The 18,100-nt window shown below is 33.5% G+C and overlaps 1 protein-coding gene across 26 annotated transcripts in view; it reads left to right on the top strand.

Moving 5' to 3' along the window:
- LOC138705774 (uncharacterized) overlaps positions 1–16,414 on the top strand; it is a 307,903-nt gene extending 291,489 nt beyond the window's left edge. For all 26 annotated transcript variants that reach the window (XR_011333771.1, XR_011333770.1, XR_011333777.1 and 23 more), the window contains one exon: positions 15,472–16,414. The gene's annotated coding sequence lies outside the window, so the exon portion shown is untranslated. The remainder of the gene's footprint in view (positions 1–15,471) is intronic.
- The last annotated feature ends 1,686 nt before the right edge of the window (positions 16,415–18,100 follow it).

The following is an 18,100-nucleotide window of genomic DNA, read 5'->3' on the forward strand; positions in this document are numbered from 1 at the left end:
AGGCAACTGTACGCACTCAATGTAGTCCTACTTATCTTTGGTTTTGGAAATAACCCAGTCATACCACGTTGCATTTTACCATACACACGCATACATACGCACGCACACGCAGACACGTATCCATGCATAAAATCTGAAACTAGTAAAAATTCGAAGATAAATAAATTTAAAAAATTTACTGTATTATACCTCTTTATTTAACTTCAAAGAGCTTTATTTTTAAACTGTTGTGTTACATGCAAAGAAATGCATACATGATACTGAACTAACATTCTTGTTCTATCATTTATCATAGTTTTAAATAGCTAAACTAGAGCTGAAGTAGTTCTCTTCGTACTCGCGATTAGGCCTATACACTTTGCATATATGAATCTGTGACAAGTTACGTTTGGTTAGTTTATGCTTTTGTTATGTAGTATATACCATCAACCAAATATCCACAAAAATCCCTTCTAAATTCAACGATTTTCACTTCCGAAATCGCGGGTTCAACCTCAACCCTAGTTTCACCTTTAAAATTACCAACGCAAGATTTTGACAAACCATCTAGCCTATAGAAAATGTCAAATATAGTCTAGGCTATAATAAAAGTGCGTAACTAACCTTTCAACTCGTGAAGATATTCTCAGGCCGTACATTTATCCAAAATCTCAATATCCAACACAAAAATTAATTCACGCACACAGCACTTCACCGGTTACAAACAACCATGAACTGCACATCTGCGATCCCCACTCGAAATTAAAATGAGAAGCGTTCGGTACCAATAGTGGCATGTTTCTATAAAATAATAAAATTGCACTGCTATGCGCTTAGTACGTCCATGTGAAGCAAATTGGTATATTTAGAACAGTTAATTCCATTTATGTATGTTCCTATTCCTTTACTTATTAAATATTCAAGAAAACTTGAAAATTTACTAAGTGTCTGAATTGTTTTCAAATACATTAAGTTAGGCATATCTTTCCACCCCCTCTACTCCATTCCATCAACCAATGAGGACCAACTTTATACTCGCTCTGTGTTCTTTTTCTTGCAAATAAAAACCGTCGCGTTGCGTACGAATAATCTCGTAAGCAACGGGTAAAAACATACACAATGCAATATTAGAAGTGAAGCTTTAGCAAATAATTAACAGATTAACAATATAAATACACAACTTTTTAATGAAAATGTATTTGCTGGGCATTTATTCATTACATTTAGAAATTTAAAAATAAAATTGTTTCGTAGATACAATGAATAACAGAATTATTCGGACACTTAATATTCCAAATTTTTATGTGTATGTTACTAAACATGTTTGCAAAAACGCAGAAATTACGTTTGCGATTACGTCAAATAAATCAATTTGCATAACATGGACATAATAAGAGCTTGCTAATGAAATGGTATGTTAATATATTTATATAAAAATAAAAAAATATACAATTTACTAAGTAACATAAATATTCGGACAGCCCTGTTGGGAAAAGCACAGAAAAGTCCCCACAGACAGAGAAGAATCTCTTATTATCAGACAGATTAAAAAGAACCCTCGTGTAAGTGCCCCGAAGTTAGCTTCTGAAATTGAATCGGCTACGGGTAAAAAAGTGCATGCCCAAACAATTAGAAGGGCATTACATAAACGGGGCTACAACGGAAGAATAGCACGAAAAAAGTCTTATGTTTGTGAACGGAACAGACGTAAACGACTTCAGTTTGCTAAGGAATATGAAAATAAAGGCGAAGATTAGTGGGAAAAAGCTCTTTTTTCTGATGAGAGCAAATTCAATGTTTTTAGCAGCGATGGTAGACAAATGGTGTGAAGAAAGCCTAAGGAGAAAATGAAAACCAAGAATTTGCGAGCTACTGTTAAACACGGTAGAGGAAATGTGATGATATGGGGGTGCATGTCAGCTTCTGGGGTTGGTGAATTGGTGTTCATCGAGGATATCATGAAGAAGGAAGACTATCTACACCTCCTGCAACATAATTTAGTGAAAAGTGCAGAAAAGCTCGGAATTGAAAAGGAATTTATGTTTTACCAGAACAACGATCCCAAGCATAACTCCTATATTGTACAAGAATTTCTGCTCTACAAATGCCTTAAAGTGCTTCATCCTCCTCCACAATCGCCGGATTTGAACCCTATTGAACATTTATGGGAAGAACTTGACAGGAGGGTTGGATCAAGGTCTATTTCTTCTAAAGAAGAGCTAAAAGCAAGACTTCAAGAAGAATGGGTGAACATTCCTATAGACATAACAAAAAAATTAGTACATAGCATGCCATGCCGAGTGAAAGAGGTTATTAAGCAGGAAGGTGGTCCTACAATGTACTAATAATGAGCTGGAATAGTATTCTTTGTTTTCAAAAAGTGCCCGAATATTTTTGTTAGTATTAGAAATCAAATATTTTCCTTTATGTTTTAATAATTAGAAGAAAATTAAGTTAATTGGAATTGTTGTGTTGAAAATGTTTATATGAAATGCGATGCTTTTAGGAAAAAGTAAGAAAAGCTTATTTTTATATATTTGTATGATAATATATTATGTCACTGAATTGTTAGTTGACGGATGTCCGAATATTTTTGTTACTCACTGTACCAAAACAAACAAAATAATAAGATTAGTTTAATTCAGAGATTACAGAATACTTAACATATGAAGACCAATTCTCTAGACTACAAAAAATTCCATGAGATTAGACTACGTGCGTGTCTGTGCTATGGGACATGAAGTAACTGGACATGCAGACTTACAAAATAAATAATAAAAATATCAGGCACGTAAACAATGCCAGCACGACAAGATTACAGAACGCCGGCATCTCAAATGGCCAACATTACTCGTCTGACTTGCTGAACATTATTATCATCGCAACTATTAATAATAACGAAATAATATCAGTATTATTATTATTATTACTACTCAGAATTAAACTTTCCTCGTTTAAGGAGGCTACCCCAAGATCTTCAAGCCCACTGCTGTGGAGTAACTGTTAGCATGTCTGACCGCGAAACGAGCGAACCCTAGTTCAAATCCTGGTTGAGAAAGGTATCTGGATGAGATTTTTTCCACAGTTTTCTCTCAACCCATTAAGAACGAATGCTGGTAACTCTGGACGCTGGACCCTGGTCTCATTTCGCTGGTATTATCATCTTCATCTCACTCAGACGCTAGATAATCATAGCAGTGATAAAGCCTTGTAAAATAAACCAATTAAATAAACAGATCCTAAGTCATTTTATACGACCCTCTTCTACTACCAAATCATACATATTAGCATGTTTATTTTTATAGTGGCGCTCCACATTATATTGGCCATGAAGTACCACGTATCATTTATCTCGATCGTTCATCTATTTTAAGAAAGGATTTTTTTCCAATCTATATCCTGGGTAAAGGAACTTGCGCGTCTCCTCTCCAATCTGGACTGTTCGAATCCATGTTATTAGAGCGATCGGTGTTTAGAAAAGACCATTGGGTAATTATATACTCTAGGCGTTTTCTTAGCCAACATCCGCCTCTTTCTATATTTCTATAATTTAAATAAGTTATTTGCGTACTTTCTAACGTTATAAAATGTCATAAGTAAATCTGTTTCATTTATTCGGTTATTGGAAGTACAAATAAAGTAACATATAGGCCCAAGTATATTTATGAACATTATTAAGCGTTTATATTTGAAGCAATGCTTAGAATGTATTAGGTTTACTTCTGTTGTTTTATATAAGTTAGAAATCTTTCAATTAATATCACTCAATAAAACAATTGTATTCCAATGGATACCATCCCATTGTGGAATCCTGGGAAACGAGAATGCGGATGCTTTAGCAAAGAAGGGCAGCACTGCTACTTACAGACCTGTTACTAAATCTACGTATTACTCTGTGAAAAGATTTATTAAATCTACATACTTAGACTTCAACAAACAACATTTGATAACACAATCTCAAGGGAAAAATGGAACTCTCTGCATCATAATCCACAGTTAATTCCCGATTTACCATGAAAATCGTCTGTAGCTGCATTTAGATTGGCAACAGGCCATGATTGTTTGGCCAAACACCTGCATAGAATTGGAATATATCAGTCCCCTAACTGCCCATTGTGCAACTCAAACCAAGAAATGGATTCGGAACACCTCAAAATCTGTGCTTCAGTGGCTGACCATGATAATATATTTGAAAAATATTGGAGTGCAAGAGGTCAAATGACTTTATTGTCAAACGCCTGGCATTAGAAAACAACAACAACAACATATACGTTAGAAAATACTTAATCAACTTTTTTAGTTATATATTACAAAAAGAGGGAAAGTCCGTAATGTACTACGTCCGCCACATCACGAATCTCTCTATATTCCCTGGGAGCTGAATGCCCCCATTAAGCAAGCTTGTTCTAAGGCAGTAGTGTCAGAGTTGTAAGCTCCGAAACCGGTAGTGGAGCTAGAGACGTCCAGTCGGAGCGTGAACTTGCTTATGTCTGTGGAAGCACCGGAGCACGCAACGAGTTATAGTGGAGCGCTCCGCTCCGTTTAGGCTGTGTCAGACAACGCTGTTCTAAGGCATCATGCCTGAACTCGCGTTACGGAATGAGCGCTGCGTAGTCATGAAATTTCGGCCAGTGTATGGGACCGGTGCTACCCTGCAACGTGATGTGTTTTGGGAGCTACGAAAATTATCGAAATCCAACTGGTTACGGAAATCAACTATAACAGCTGAGGGAATCTGTGAATTTGGGGACCTATGATAGGTAGCGAAATCCGGTTGCGGAAACTAGCTATAACTGCTGGAGAGATCATTAAGGTAACCACACGACACCTCCGTACTGGTTGAATGATCATTTATCAAGCTGAAGTATGTGTACGTGAGGTCAGCTATCTGCTGATCAGCCTTGGTCCTTCATGGACTATCGCGCCCAGCATCATTTTTTTAAATTTTAATAGAGATATAGGCTAAGTATGTAATAAATAGACTTCAAAACTGAGGTACATTATCTCTTAAGTTATATGCACACAGGATAGAACAGTGTTTACAAAGCAACTGGTAAGGCAGTCATCTGATCTCATAATAGCTATACATACCATGTCAGCTGGAGTTGGTGCAATACGTAATACAGGACACCAAGAGGAAAAAATAAACTTTCGCATAAATATTATGTTGGAGAGAATACGATCCATTATCGTTTGTCAGGTCTAGAAAAATAACATTCTGCTTAGGTCTATAAACAGTTATCTAGAACAATACTATTTAAAATAAATGGTACTTCGTAATAATAATAATAATAATAATAATAATAATAATAATAATAATAATAATAATTATAGTAATACTTCATTATCTAACAAAATATTAGAACATGCATTTATAATGCACATGAAATGTTAAAAAGATTGTACTATTAAAAACCATGTAATGTTTAAAATAATAATAATAATAATAATAATAATAATAATAATAACACTTCATTATCTAACAAAATATCACAACATGCATTCATAATGCACATGAAATGTTAAAAGATTGTACTATTAAAAACCATGTAATGTTTAAGAAAAAATGAACAAAGAACAGAGTGCTGAGACTAGTTAAAGTCTAGTAGAATTATTAACCATGTCACAAAAGTAGTATACACGACAAGCTCGCCTGGATTGGCTCACCAAGCGAGTACACTTGAGCCATCCCTGTCGAGGGGGTTCTAACCCCATCACAGGAGGCCTGTGCCACTGCCATCGTGATCTAAACCAGGCCGTAATGCAGGATATGTGACGTCACTCGATGGGTCGGGCTTTTCTATTTGAGTATACGGAGCTGAGTGAAATATATTACTTTAATGCGTGTCGGTGCTCAATTTTATTTAGTGTAATGTGTGTATAAGATACGTTCACTTCTTACTGCATAATATGTTGCAGAAATAATTACAAAACTGTGTTATTTTAATGTGAACGGAGTTTTACATGTTAACATAACCTGTTTGCATCAACATTTTAAGTTTGGAATGGAAGCTATTTTGAGATTTAATAAAGAAGAATTATTTATATTGTGATTTTAATTTAGCACATCTATCTTCCTTACTTGTAGGTAGAAAATTTACCACAGTCCCTCCTATGAAATTAGTGTAGGTACGTACGGTTGTGTGTTCCTTCAGCTGGTAGGTTAGATAAATAGAATTCAATACGACCCAGTATAGTAGGGAACAAATAAATAATACAATTAAATTGTTAATCAATGTAATGTTTGCATAAGTTCCGCCTAGTTCCATTTATTTGTTGCATAATGTGGCAGGAATAATTATAAAACTGTGTTATTTTTATGTGAAGAGAATTCACCATGTTAACATAACCTATTTGCGCCAACATTTTAAGTTGAGAACGAAAGCTATTGTGAGATTTAATAAAGAAAAATATATTTAGGATAAACTTCAGAACACGGTTATCTTCCTTACTTATAAGTAGAAAATTCACCACAGTCCCTCCTATGAAATGTACATACGATTATGTTACTTAACTGGGGTTAAACGAGCGCTGAGGTATAATTCCGGTAACTTCTGAACTGAAAACAGTTGAATTTATTTTTTGTGGAGATGCATTTCATCCTCTAAGCAAGGCATAATAAAAGCCTGAACTAACCGAACTAATTAATATATGCAAGGTGTATGAATACGAAGGGAACTACCTCAACGCTAGTTTAGCCCTGGTAACATATTAAACTAATCAGACTGGAGTACCGTATGAAACGAATAAATACAATTGAAGTGTAGACAAATTGCATTTACAAGCTATACGTAGCGTTATGCTTAATTATTATGCATAATTGCGAATATAGAAATAAGGCAAGTACTGATAGAGTAAATATAACCTATAATGTCAGTAAACATAACCTATAATGTCAACACATCAAAATATGCGTGCGATGCAACTGAAAATTGTTGAATCGTGCTTAAATGAATGTGAAAGAATTTCGTAATGAAGCCAGCGTGCTTTATTTCAATTAATTACAATACTAGATACTGTAAAAATAATGAAAACTATAAGGTATAATTTTTCATAATATACTATATGTATCTCGCTTTTAGTTCAAATTGTGTATATTATCAAACGTATTATTTATAATGTAGATTATTCACACATAAGAAGGGCGCAATAATTTAAATTTAATAAAACAAATACGGTAAACTAACAAAAATGGATTAGACAAGAGTAACATCAGTAACGATGAACTTAGGCCTAATCATAATTTACTTTACATCCCAGTCAATGTTTCACTTTCACGTGTATATTAGTACAAATATTTACTGTTTATAACACCAAAAATTCACTTAACCGCATAAGGGCGCAACATTTAATCGAAATAAAGGCAGGTATTACACATAGGAACTTTGCCTGCAACAAAGTAATTTTCACACCAAAAATATTATTATACCTTACGTTGCAAGTGAATTGTGTCTCACAGTCACTGTTTAAAATTTTACTGACGCGATTACACTGCATTTCAGAGAAATATATGTTATTTTTCATGTACTACAACTAATTGATATGGTTGAAAGACCGCCCTACGCGATCAGCTGTTAAGCGAGTCACGTGGTCTGCCTGTATTAGATCACGACGGCAGTGCCTGTGCCCAACATGGGACATCATGGCTAACATTCATTCATTCAATGTTTAAAATAATAATAATAATAAATAATAATATTAATAATAATAATCATAATAATATAATAATAATAATAATAATAATAATAATAATAATAATAATAATAATATTAATATAACGAGGAAATCTTCAAGCAAAAATCAGTAAGTTGAGCTTAGTAACACAGTATTTTCAGCAGAGCGGTCTACTTAATCACATGCGTCTCCTCATGTCATAATACGAATGCGCCTTCTTCCGGGTGTAACGCTGCCAATAGAATTATTTTTAAATTCTGCATATTTATATCATAGAAGTGAATCAGAATAAGGAAAGGAGGCATTGCTGGAGAGACGGCTGCAAATATAATCAATTGTTAACAGAAATTTGAAATTGTTAACTTGTATCTAACTACACGAGAGTTTGCGGGATGAATTTCTATTCGCCGCGCAAGAGTCACTGGGAATGAAATGTAGCCAACATACTTAGCACAAATTGAAACCGGAGCAGCCGTCCAAAGGTTAATCTGAATACAATGTAGCCAACATATCTTGCACCAATCAAATTTCTAATCGCCGCGAAAGTGTTGCCGGGAATACAATGTATCCAACATTCAATACACCAATCAAATTTATAATCACACAATATATATCAGACATATTCCATTAATCAAATTTGTAATCGCCACGCAAATGTTACTGGAAATAAAATGTAGCTAAGATAACTTGCACCAATCAATATTTTTGTAATCGCCGCGGAAGTGTTGCTGGGAATACAATGTAGCCAACATACCTTCCACAAATAAATTTTTTAACATAGACTTACTAAATAACAGCTAAAACCGCTCACTGGCGCTAGTGTTATGCTCCCAAATTGAACAGCCGACGAGTGGCCATTTGTTTGGTAGAGCTGAATAAATATGGTTATTTCGTGTGCTGCTTTCAATTACAGCAATGCACACGGATGTAAAGATAAAGAAGGAAGGACTGCTATATTTTACTGATTAGTTAATCCATAATTTCTACGACGAATTTTTCTCCATATTATATCCATATATTTTTCTGACAGAGGAAACTTGAAGCATGAAGAGTCGCATGGCAAGTAGGATAATAGTTGTCTTCTGTAACATAATATGGAGAAAAATTCGTCGTAGAAATTATGGATTAACTAACCAGTTAAATATAACAGTCCTTCCTTCTTTATCTTTACATCCGTGTGCATTGCTTATGAGCAGTGAAAGGATTTATATGTAAATACATATTTACTTATAAAGCTAATATAATTTATATTTTGCATTATCTTTATGTTTCACAATGTGTAGGGTTGAAAAATCCTACTTTTATTTTCCATATTTTTCCATATTTTAGAGTTTAGTACATATTTTCGTTAATTTCCATATATTTTCCATATTTCATATAAAACAGTCCATATTATATTAGGTTTAACAATAAAACAAAACAAAATTCCATTAACTTTTAAAAATACATTTCAACAATAGAGATTTAAACACATGTTCAGTAATCCCTTTAACATCAGAGTTATTTGAAAATTAGCAGTCCTATCAACAATGGGAAAGTAAGTTACAAAACTGTATTAATTTAATTTAAAATTTTTAACAGACTTCAGTTGTGCAGCTCAACAGTTAAATGCCAGTCAGAGTACACATAGGTTCAGTTTTGTAAATCATACTATAAAGACGGTAAATATGCCAAAAGTACGTCATTCAGTCAATTTAAAATCAAAACTAACAAGTTACATTTCAGAATTTAAAGAAGATGGTTTATCAACTGACAATAAAATATTATTTTGTAATTTGTGTCAGTGTGCAGTATCATCTACACAAAAGTTCCTGGTGCAACAACACATTACAACTAGTAAATATCAGGCCAACAAACAACTAAATTCCAAGCAGAGACAATTGTTTTTAACACAACCAACAACATCGAATGTAAGATCTGAGTTTAACATCGACCTGTGCCGTTCTCTCATCTCTGCTGATATTCCTCTCTACAAACTAAAGAATAAGGTCTTCAGGGAATTCCTTGAAAAATATACTCAACATACAATCCCGGATGAGTCAACACTTAGGAAGACGTATGCTCCATCCATCTACGATGAGACAATACAGAAGATAAGAGATGAAATTAAAGATAGTTCAATTTGGGTTTCCATTGATGAGACTCCCGACAAAGAAGGTAGACTTGTTGGTAATGTAGTTATCGGTTTGTTAAGTGAACAATATTCTGAACGAATTCTTTTACATTGTGATGTTCTAGAAAAGTGCAATAACAAAACTATAGTTAAACTGTTCAACGAAGCTATGGGTATCCTGTGGCCAAAGGGTATTATGTACGATAATGTGTTATTCTTTATTAGCGATGCTGCCCCTTATATGGTCAAAGCTGGACAAGCATTATCTGTTGTATATCCTAAATTGACTCATTTTACTTGTGTGGCGCATGCATTTCATCGTGTGGCAGAAGTGGTCAGAGACAATTTCCCTAAAGTAGATTTGTTGATTTCATCAGTGAAAAAAGTATTTCTCAAAGCTCCCAGTAGAGTTAACGTGTTGAAAGAAATGTACCCTGAAATTCCATTGCCACCAAAGCCAATTTTAACTAGATGGGGTACATGGCTAGAAGCAGTTGAATATTATGCCGAACATATAGACTCTATTAACAATGTTCTCCTTGCATTGGACTCTGAAGATGCAGTCTCAATTGATACTGCGAAAACAGTTACCTGTGACATAAGTGTGAAGAATGACTTAGCTCACATTCAGCATACATTTTCATGCATCATAAAAACGCTCAAAAGTCTCCAAAATAGGCACCTTTCACTATCTGAAAGTTTTGAAATTATAAATAGTACTGTGGAACAACTGAATCGTGGTAGAGGTAAAGTTGCAGATGCAGTAAGAGCTAAGGTGGACACTGTACTTTCAAAAAACCCTGGATATGAAGAACTACAAAAGGTTGTTGCTGTGATGAGTGGTGAATCAACAGTGAAGATTAACTTGGACTTATCCCCAGCAGACATTGTGAAATTGAATTATGTACCAGTTACTTCTTGTGACGTCGAACGCTCTTTTAGTCAGTATAAATCTATCCTCAGAGACAATAGAAGAAGATTCACTTTTCAGCACTTGAAAGAAATGTTTGTAACCTATTGTTATGGTAACAGACAATAAAAATTGTGTTTTGTTGAAACTACATTGGAAGATAAGGTACGTCCATTATATTTTTTGTTTAGTTTGATTAAAATGTACCAATATTTAACGTACATAGTCATTTTTTTGTAATTTTAAGTCCATATTTAATTCCATATTTTGGTAAAAATCCATATTTAATTCCATATTTTGGTAAAAATAACTACATATATATTTACATATTTCATATATTTTTAGTCCATATAAATCCGTTCCCTGCTTATGAGTAAAGATTAACCGAAAGTGGATAGGTGCAAACCGCAGATAGAACTTCTACTCTACAATGAATCATTCAAAATAGTTGTTACCTTTCAAACTACGTTGTTACACATTGTTATTATCCTTCATTCACTCCATATCATTCATTTTCTTCAAACTGCTGTTGTTTCAGTGCATACATGAACAATTATTCACCGAATTTAAAGATACCGAAACTGCATGAATTATAAAATGGTATTTTTTTTTTAATATAATGGTTGAAAGTAATTCTTGTTAGTAGCTAATGGATTAATGAAACATTTTCTTTAACTGCTGCTGCTGCTGTTGTTGCTACTGCTACTCTACTACTACTACTACTACTACTACTACTACTACTACTACTACTACTACTACTACTAATAATAATAATAATAATAATAATAATAATAATAGCAATAATAATAATACGTTTTTAACTTCATACAGCAGTTTAACCTACAGACTAAATTAAAAAGTTTACATAGTAATTCTTTTATTAACCGTGTTTATGAATGTGATACTAATAATAATAATAATAACAACAACAATAATAATAATAATAATAATTTTATTTTTTTTATTTTATTCATTTATTTATTTATTTATTTATTTATTTATTTATTTATTTATTTATTTATTTATTTATGTGCTGTACAACAGCCAGTGGCCAATTACAGTTCAGCACAAATATAACAAAAACATAAAACAGAACATAACAACAAATGATGATGAGAATGAATGATAGAAAATGGCAATGAGATGAAATACAAACAATATAATAGTCTACATCAATCATTGATAAATAATAATTATAAAATTATAAATTTAGGACAATGAGATAATTGAAATAATGGAATTGTCTACATTAATCAATTGACCAAATGCAAGAAATAAAATGGACAAATAATTATAAAATTAGATCAGTGAGTTAAAAACTCAAAGATATACTACACATTAAATGGATCCAAGTTGAATCCATGCAAATTAGCATATTTAATGCATCTGCAGACCGGAGAGAGAGATTTAGGATTCTTATTATAAAACAATTTATGAAATCTTAAACCATTAGCAGGAATACGAAGACTGATATTGCTTATGAAAGATTCACAATCAATATCACCCTTAATGACTTTACAAAAAAATAAATAATCAAGATCCTGACGTCTGGTGAACAAACTACCGCAATTGAAATAATTGCATTTAATCTCATAGTTATAATCGGAATTTGGTAAAAATCTATAAGAACACAAGGAAATAAATTTTCTTTGAATATTCTCCAATTTAGCCGAGTCAGTGGAAGTAATGGAGTTCCATACAACAGATGCATATTCAAGCTTGGATCTAACCAACGTATAGTACAAAATTAATAAACACATAGGAGTGGAAAAAGAATAAGTTATAGACCTAATTAGACCAAGCATTCTTAACGAATGGGTATAAATATATTGCACATGATCATGGAAATATAATTTTGAATCAAGTAGGACACCAAGATCTCTAATACAATCTTTCCTAGTAATTACGACATTACTGAGAGAATAGTTAAATTTTAGGGAGATAGTTTTCCGTGAAAAGGAAATAACAAAAGTTTTGGATTGATTAATTTTCATTCCATTTTCAACAGACCATTGTGAAATTGAATTAATGTCATTTTTAAGAATTTGACAATCGACCAAACTATTAATTTTGCGAAAGATTTATAATAATAATAATAATAATAATAATAATAATAATAATAATAATAATAATAATAATGCTTTTTACTTCATACAGCAGTTTAACCTACAGACTAAATTGAAAAGTTTGCATAGTAATTCTTTTATTAACCATGTTTATGAATATTCACATTCAGAGTTCCTATGAAAATGATGCAAGTCTGACTGCCAGGATTGCCGGTTATCCCTATTTAGGCGGGATTCTCCCAATTTCCCTGTTGGATCCCAATTAAAGAGAGTTGGGATTGACAAAAATCCCGATTTTAAAAATATCAGTCTAGAACATATTTAAATTATTTATATTTCCCATTAACCGATATTTTTATTTATATATTGACTCAGATGATAACATTGTAAACATAGAGATAACCCGCGGATATTTAGTAAGTCTATGAGATAGCCCAGCTGATTGCCGTAAGACAACTAAACTCGCAAAATAATACTTCTCTTATTTCTACCGCATTGTTTATTAATCCGTTTCGATCCCTAGTCACTGCTCTCGCAATTAGTAAACATTGTGTCTTTTAAGTGTGTTGAGTGGCAAGAAAGACAACGTTTTGATATCATATTTTTCGCTAGTAACAGACACATACAGTTGCAGCGTTTTATAGTCTAGTGATGTTTAAACATGGATTCGTCGTCAGATAGGCTACTGAAACTGTTGCAGTACCGGTTCCGCAAAAGAAAAGTTGCAAAATTAATTTAGTAGAAAATGGTTAAAACATATTCGTGGTTAATAAAAGAAATAAATTGTTACAGTGTTCACTGTACTGTGTGTTCTTCGTATTTGAGTGTTTCTCACGAAGGCGAATAGGCCTATTAGCCTACAATAAAAAGCACGCAAACACTGCTTTACAGAAAACTGTTATAAATCTTATAATAAAGTGTTGATAAGTCTAATGTCTTAAGCTAGCTTCTGATATCCTGATTTCCCTCGCAGAAAACCTAGCAACTCTGCTCACAGCAGAAACACAGTATTAAAGGTATCTCGCAAAGGAAGTATTGTTCCTTTAAACATAAACATTTAGCTTTTGGATACGCAATACAGCACGTGTTCAAATAGCGGTTTCAAAATCACGCGCGTTTTCGTCCAAACAAATAGCGGCTTTCCGCTGCTTCAATTTGGGAACATATTCCTCGCTTCTCAGCTACGGCGTGGTAGAGGCTCGATTTTTAATCGTCGCGCAAGTGTTTCTGGGCGTGAAATGTAGCCAATATACCATGCACCAAACATATTTTGTAATCGCCGCACAAGTGTTGCTGGGAATACAATGTATCAAACATAGCGTTCACCAGTCAAATTTGAAATCACCGCGCAAGTGTTGCTGGGAATACAATGGATCAAATCTCTGCCATCCTTATATAATAAAGGCCGTAAAGCAGACCACGTGGCTCTCTTAAGAGCGACTTATGATATGATATTATTTTGGTGTGAAGATTACGTTGATGCAGGCAAAGTTTTTTTACGTGTATACCTATCTAAATTTCGATTAATTATTACGCACTTTTACGTGGTTAAGTAAAGTTTTGGTGTTATAAACTGTAAATATGTGTAATAATGTACTTTTGAAAGTGGAAACATTGACTGGCATATAAATGAAGATGTGATTAGGCCTAGGTGGAGCGTTACTGATGTTACTCTTGTGTAATCAGACCATTATTGTTTACTGCATCTATTTTATTACATTTAAATTATTGGGTCCTTCTTATGTGAGAATACCCTATATTATAAATAATACGATGTTTGATAATATACACAATTTCAACAAAACAGAGCTAGAAATATTTATACTAAAAATTATAAAATGATACCGCATAATTTTCGTTAGTGTTACAGTACATAATCTCGTAATTAATTTAAATAAAGCACACCTCATTACGAAATTTTTACACATTCATTTAGGCTATGCACCATTCAATAATTTTAGTTGCATCGTACGGATATTTTAATATCTTGAAATTACAGGTTAAGTTATGTTTACTAATTATACATACCTCATTTCTAAATTCGCAATTATCCATTATAATTAAACATTACAAATTCAATTTGCCTATACTGTACTTCAATTTTTTTATTCGTTTCTTACGATACTGCAATCTGAACTGTGATTCGTCTAATACGTTACTAGGGCTAAACTAGCGCTGAGGTACACCTTGCATTTAGGAATCTGTGGCAAGTTAATTTGGTTTTGGCTTTTATTATGCCATGCGTAAACGATCAACTGCATCTTCACAAAAAATATATATATTTCTTATAAATTCATCTAATTTCACTTACGAAATCACAGGAATTATCTCAGCGCTGGTTTCACCTGTTACTAATCAACAATGTATGCAGTGGAGGAGGGAAAGAACATGGCCAGCCTAACCCATTATCTCTTGAATTAGTTGCCTTATGAGCGTTGCCTCATGGGCTTTCGAACACTTGACTAAGCAACAGATGTACTGTAGTGTACTGATATAGGGTACTGTAACCTCAAAGCGCTGAGCAACTAGATTTTTTGTCCACCGCTGTGGAGCAATGGTCTGCGTTCTTGGCTTGAAACTAGCGGGCCCGGGTTCAATATCCTGGTTGGGACAGGTTACCTCGTTGGGTGTTTTGTAGTTTTTCATCAGTTACTCGAAGCAGAATTGCCGAGTAACTTTCGGCGTTGCACCTCGGACTCATTTCGTCTTAATTAATCATCTCAATATAGTTACAGGTTACCAGCAAGACATGGCGGACGTGATTCCAAGATCTGCATATAGGCAGCATCTGTCTGCGGGAGCTGCATATATCCAGCGAAGCAGCAGAGGCTTTTCAGTGGACTGGGGCAGATGGCGCCTTAGTGAGTCACGGAATCAACTGTGACATGTTCTTATGGTTAAGGATGCAGCAGATTCAAGCACATAAATTGCGAACAGATGTCATCGATCTGAGGAGAACGCAGGATAACATCACAGGAAGGCGGAGGATCAGGTCTCCAGTCAGGACTGGATGCTATGGCTGAATCGATACAATGACACCATGCGGTGAATCATGCGCTTGAAGAGCGATCTTAATAGACTTCAACAATCATCCCAATATAAAGAAGCTGCACAATAAGGCTAAGGCTACTGTACTTCCCAGCGGGTCGTCCTCCGAAAAGAAAAAAGAAACTAGATTTACAAGGTTATTATGTCGAATGTGAATGTGGTAGCACAATTACTGAAATTTCAGACCACTGTGTTAATATATTAATAAATATGTTGCTAAATAATTGAATAGCCGCCCAGAACAAGGATATAAACCTCTTTTCTCATAAGGAGACTTTTTCTTGAATAATGATTAACAATGATCCGCTATGTGCTATGTATAATGCTTGTACCTACCCATATTAATATCAGCACACGTCTGATTCTCAACCTCGCTCTAAAAATTAAAAGTATGTAGCCTACAGCATTCTGCGTTTTTTCCCCATTTTTTTTTTAATTTTTGATATTCTGGTTACAACCTTGTTCTGGGCGGCTATTCTTATTATATCACAGTCAAAGCAAACATTTGAGAATAGAAATTTTCACACAAACTAGTCGTAGGTACTGATAAAAAAAATTCAGCACAAAGATCAAGAATGCTTAATGTATTCAGTTCAAATTAAGAAGCAGTTATATAATATAACACTTTCTGTCTACTTTTAATGTTCTCCAATGCACTGCCATTAGGATGCCATATAGGAATTATAGGTTATGTTTAGTGTATTCACCTTATATCCCTATATTCGCAAGTTATACCTACATTATAATTAAGTGTAATTTTTGTATGAATCCAACACATGCAATTTGCATTTATTTCAATCGTATTTATTTCTTTCTATGTTGGGTCGCATTGAATTATATTTATTGACTATCTACTACTAGAGCTGATAATATAACCATATGCACATTTCATAGTAGGGACTGGTGAATTTTCTACCCACTAATAAGGAAGGTAACTGAGTTCTAAACTTTATTTTAAATTCTTCTTCATTAAATATAAAAAATATACCTTCATTCTCATCTTTATCTGTTGATTCAAACATGTTAACTTGGTGAATTCTCTTCACGTTAAATAAGTAGGCACACTTTTATAAGTATTCCTGTAACACCTGTAACATATTATAAAAGAAGTTAATAGAACTCATGTACATACTACACTAAATGGAATTTTAATTGTACCATTTACTTCTTTCTTTTTATAATGGCTTGTATTTATCTATTAGGCCTATCTAACAGAGGAAATAACATACAAACGTACGCACAGCTAATGTCATAGAAGGGAGTGTGATGAATTTTCTACCTAGAAGTAACGAAAGTAGAGAGATGTGTAAAATTAAAATCACAACATAAATTCTACTTTATTAAATCACAAAATAGCTCCCATTCTAAACTGCAAAAGGTTGAAGCAAACAGGTTATGATAACATGTAAACCTATGTTCACATTAAAATATCACAGTTTTGTAATTATTTCTACAAAATATTATGCAATAAAAAGTGAACAGATTTTATGCACACTTTACACTAAATAAAATTGAGCACTATTACGCAATTAAGTAATTTATTGCACGCGCTTCATACACTCAAATAGAAAAGCCGACACACAAATTACATTACGACCATGTCTAGATCCAGAAGGTATTACTCCAATACACCTTGCACCAAACAAATTTGTAATCGCCGCGCAAGTGTTGCTGGGAATAAAATGTACCCAGCAAACCTTGCACGAATGAAATTTGTAGACGCCGCGCAAGTGTTGCTGGGAATAAAATATACCCAACAAACCTTGCACCAATGAAATTTGTAGACGCCGCGCAAGTGTTGCTGGGAATAAAATGTAGCCAACATATATTGCACCAATCAAATTTGTAGTCGCCGCGCAAGTGTTGCTGGGAATTCAATATTATTATACAACAAATACCAATCAAAATTAAATATTCGCCGCGCAAGCCTTTCTGGGAATAAAATTTAGCCAACATACTTTGCACATGACCTACGAAAAATAATTTTAAATGATTTAAAATAAAGTAGAATACTAAATGCCACTCGCAAATCCTTCACTGTCAATGTTGATTTCCTTTATTTTATTAATTTTTGTCTCTTCCCTCTCTAATAATTACCGATGTTAGTTGGTTAAAATTTTATTTGGTATCTTTACAATTACCTTTTATTCTTGATAATATTAGGCCTATTTTTACTGTAAACGTAAAACTGGAATTACATAAATATATGGAAAGATTCGGTAATTTAATTATCACAATAGTTAATCTATTCAGTAATAATAACGTGGAAGTTCAATAGGTACGTGAAATCACTCCAACAAACTATTAAAG

This window comes from Periplaneta americana, chromosome 9 (genome assembly GCF_040183065.1).
Source record: "Periplaneta americana isolate PAMFEO1 chromosome 9, P.americana_PAMFEO1_priV1, whole genome shotgun sequence".
In the NCBI taxonomy this organism is placed as follows: Eukaryota; Metazoa; Arthropoda; class Insecta; order Blattodea; family Blattidae; genus Periplaneta; species Periplaneta americana.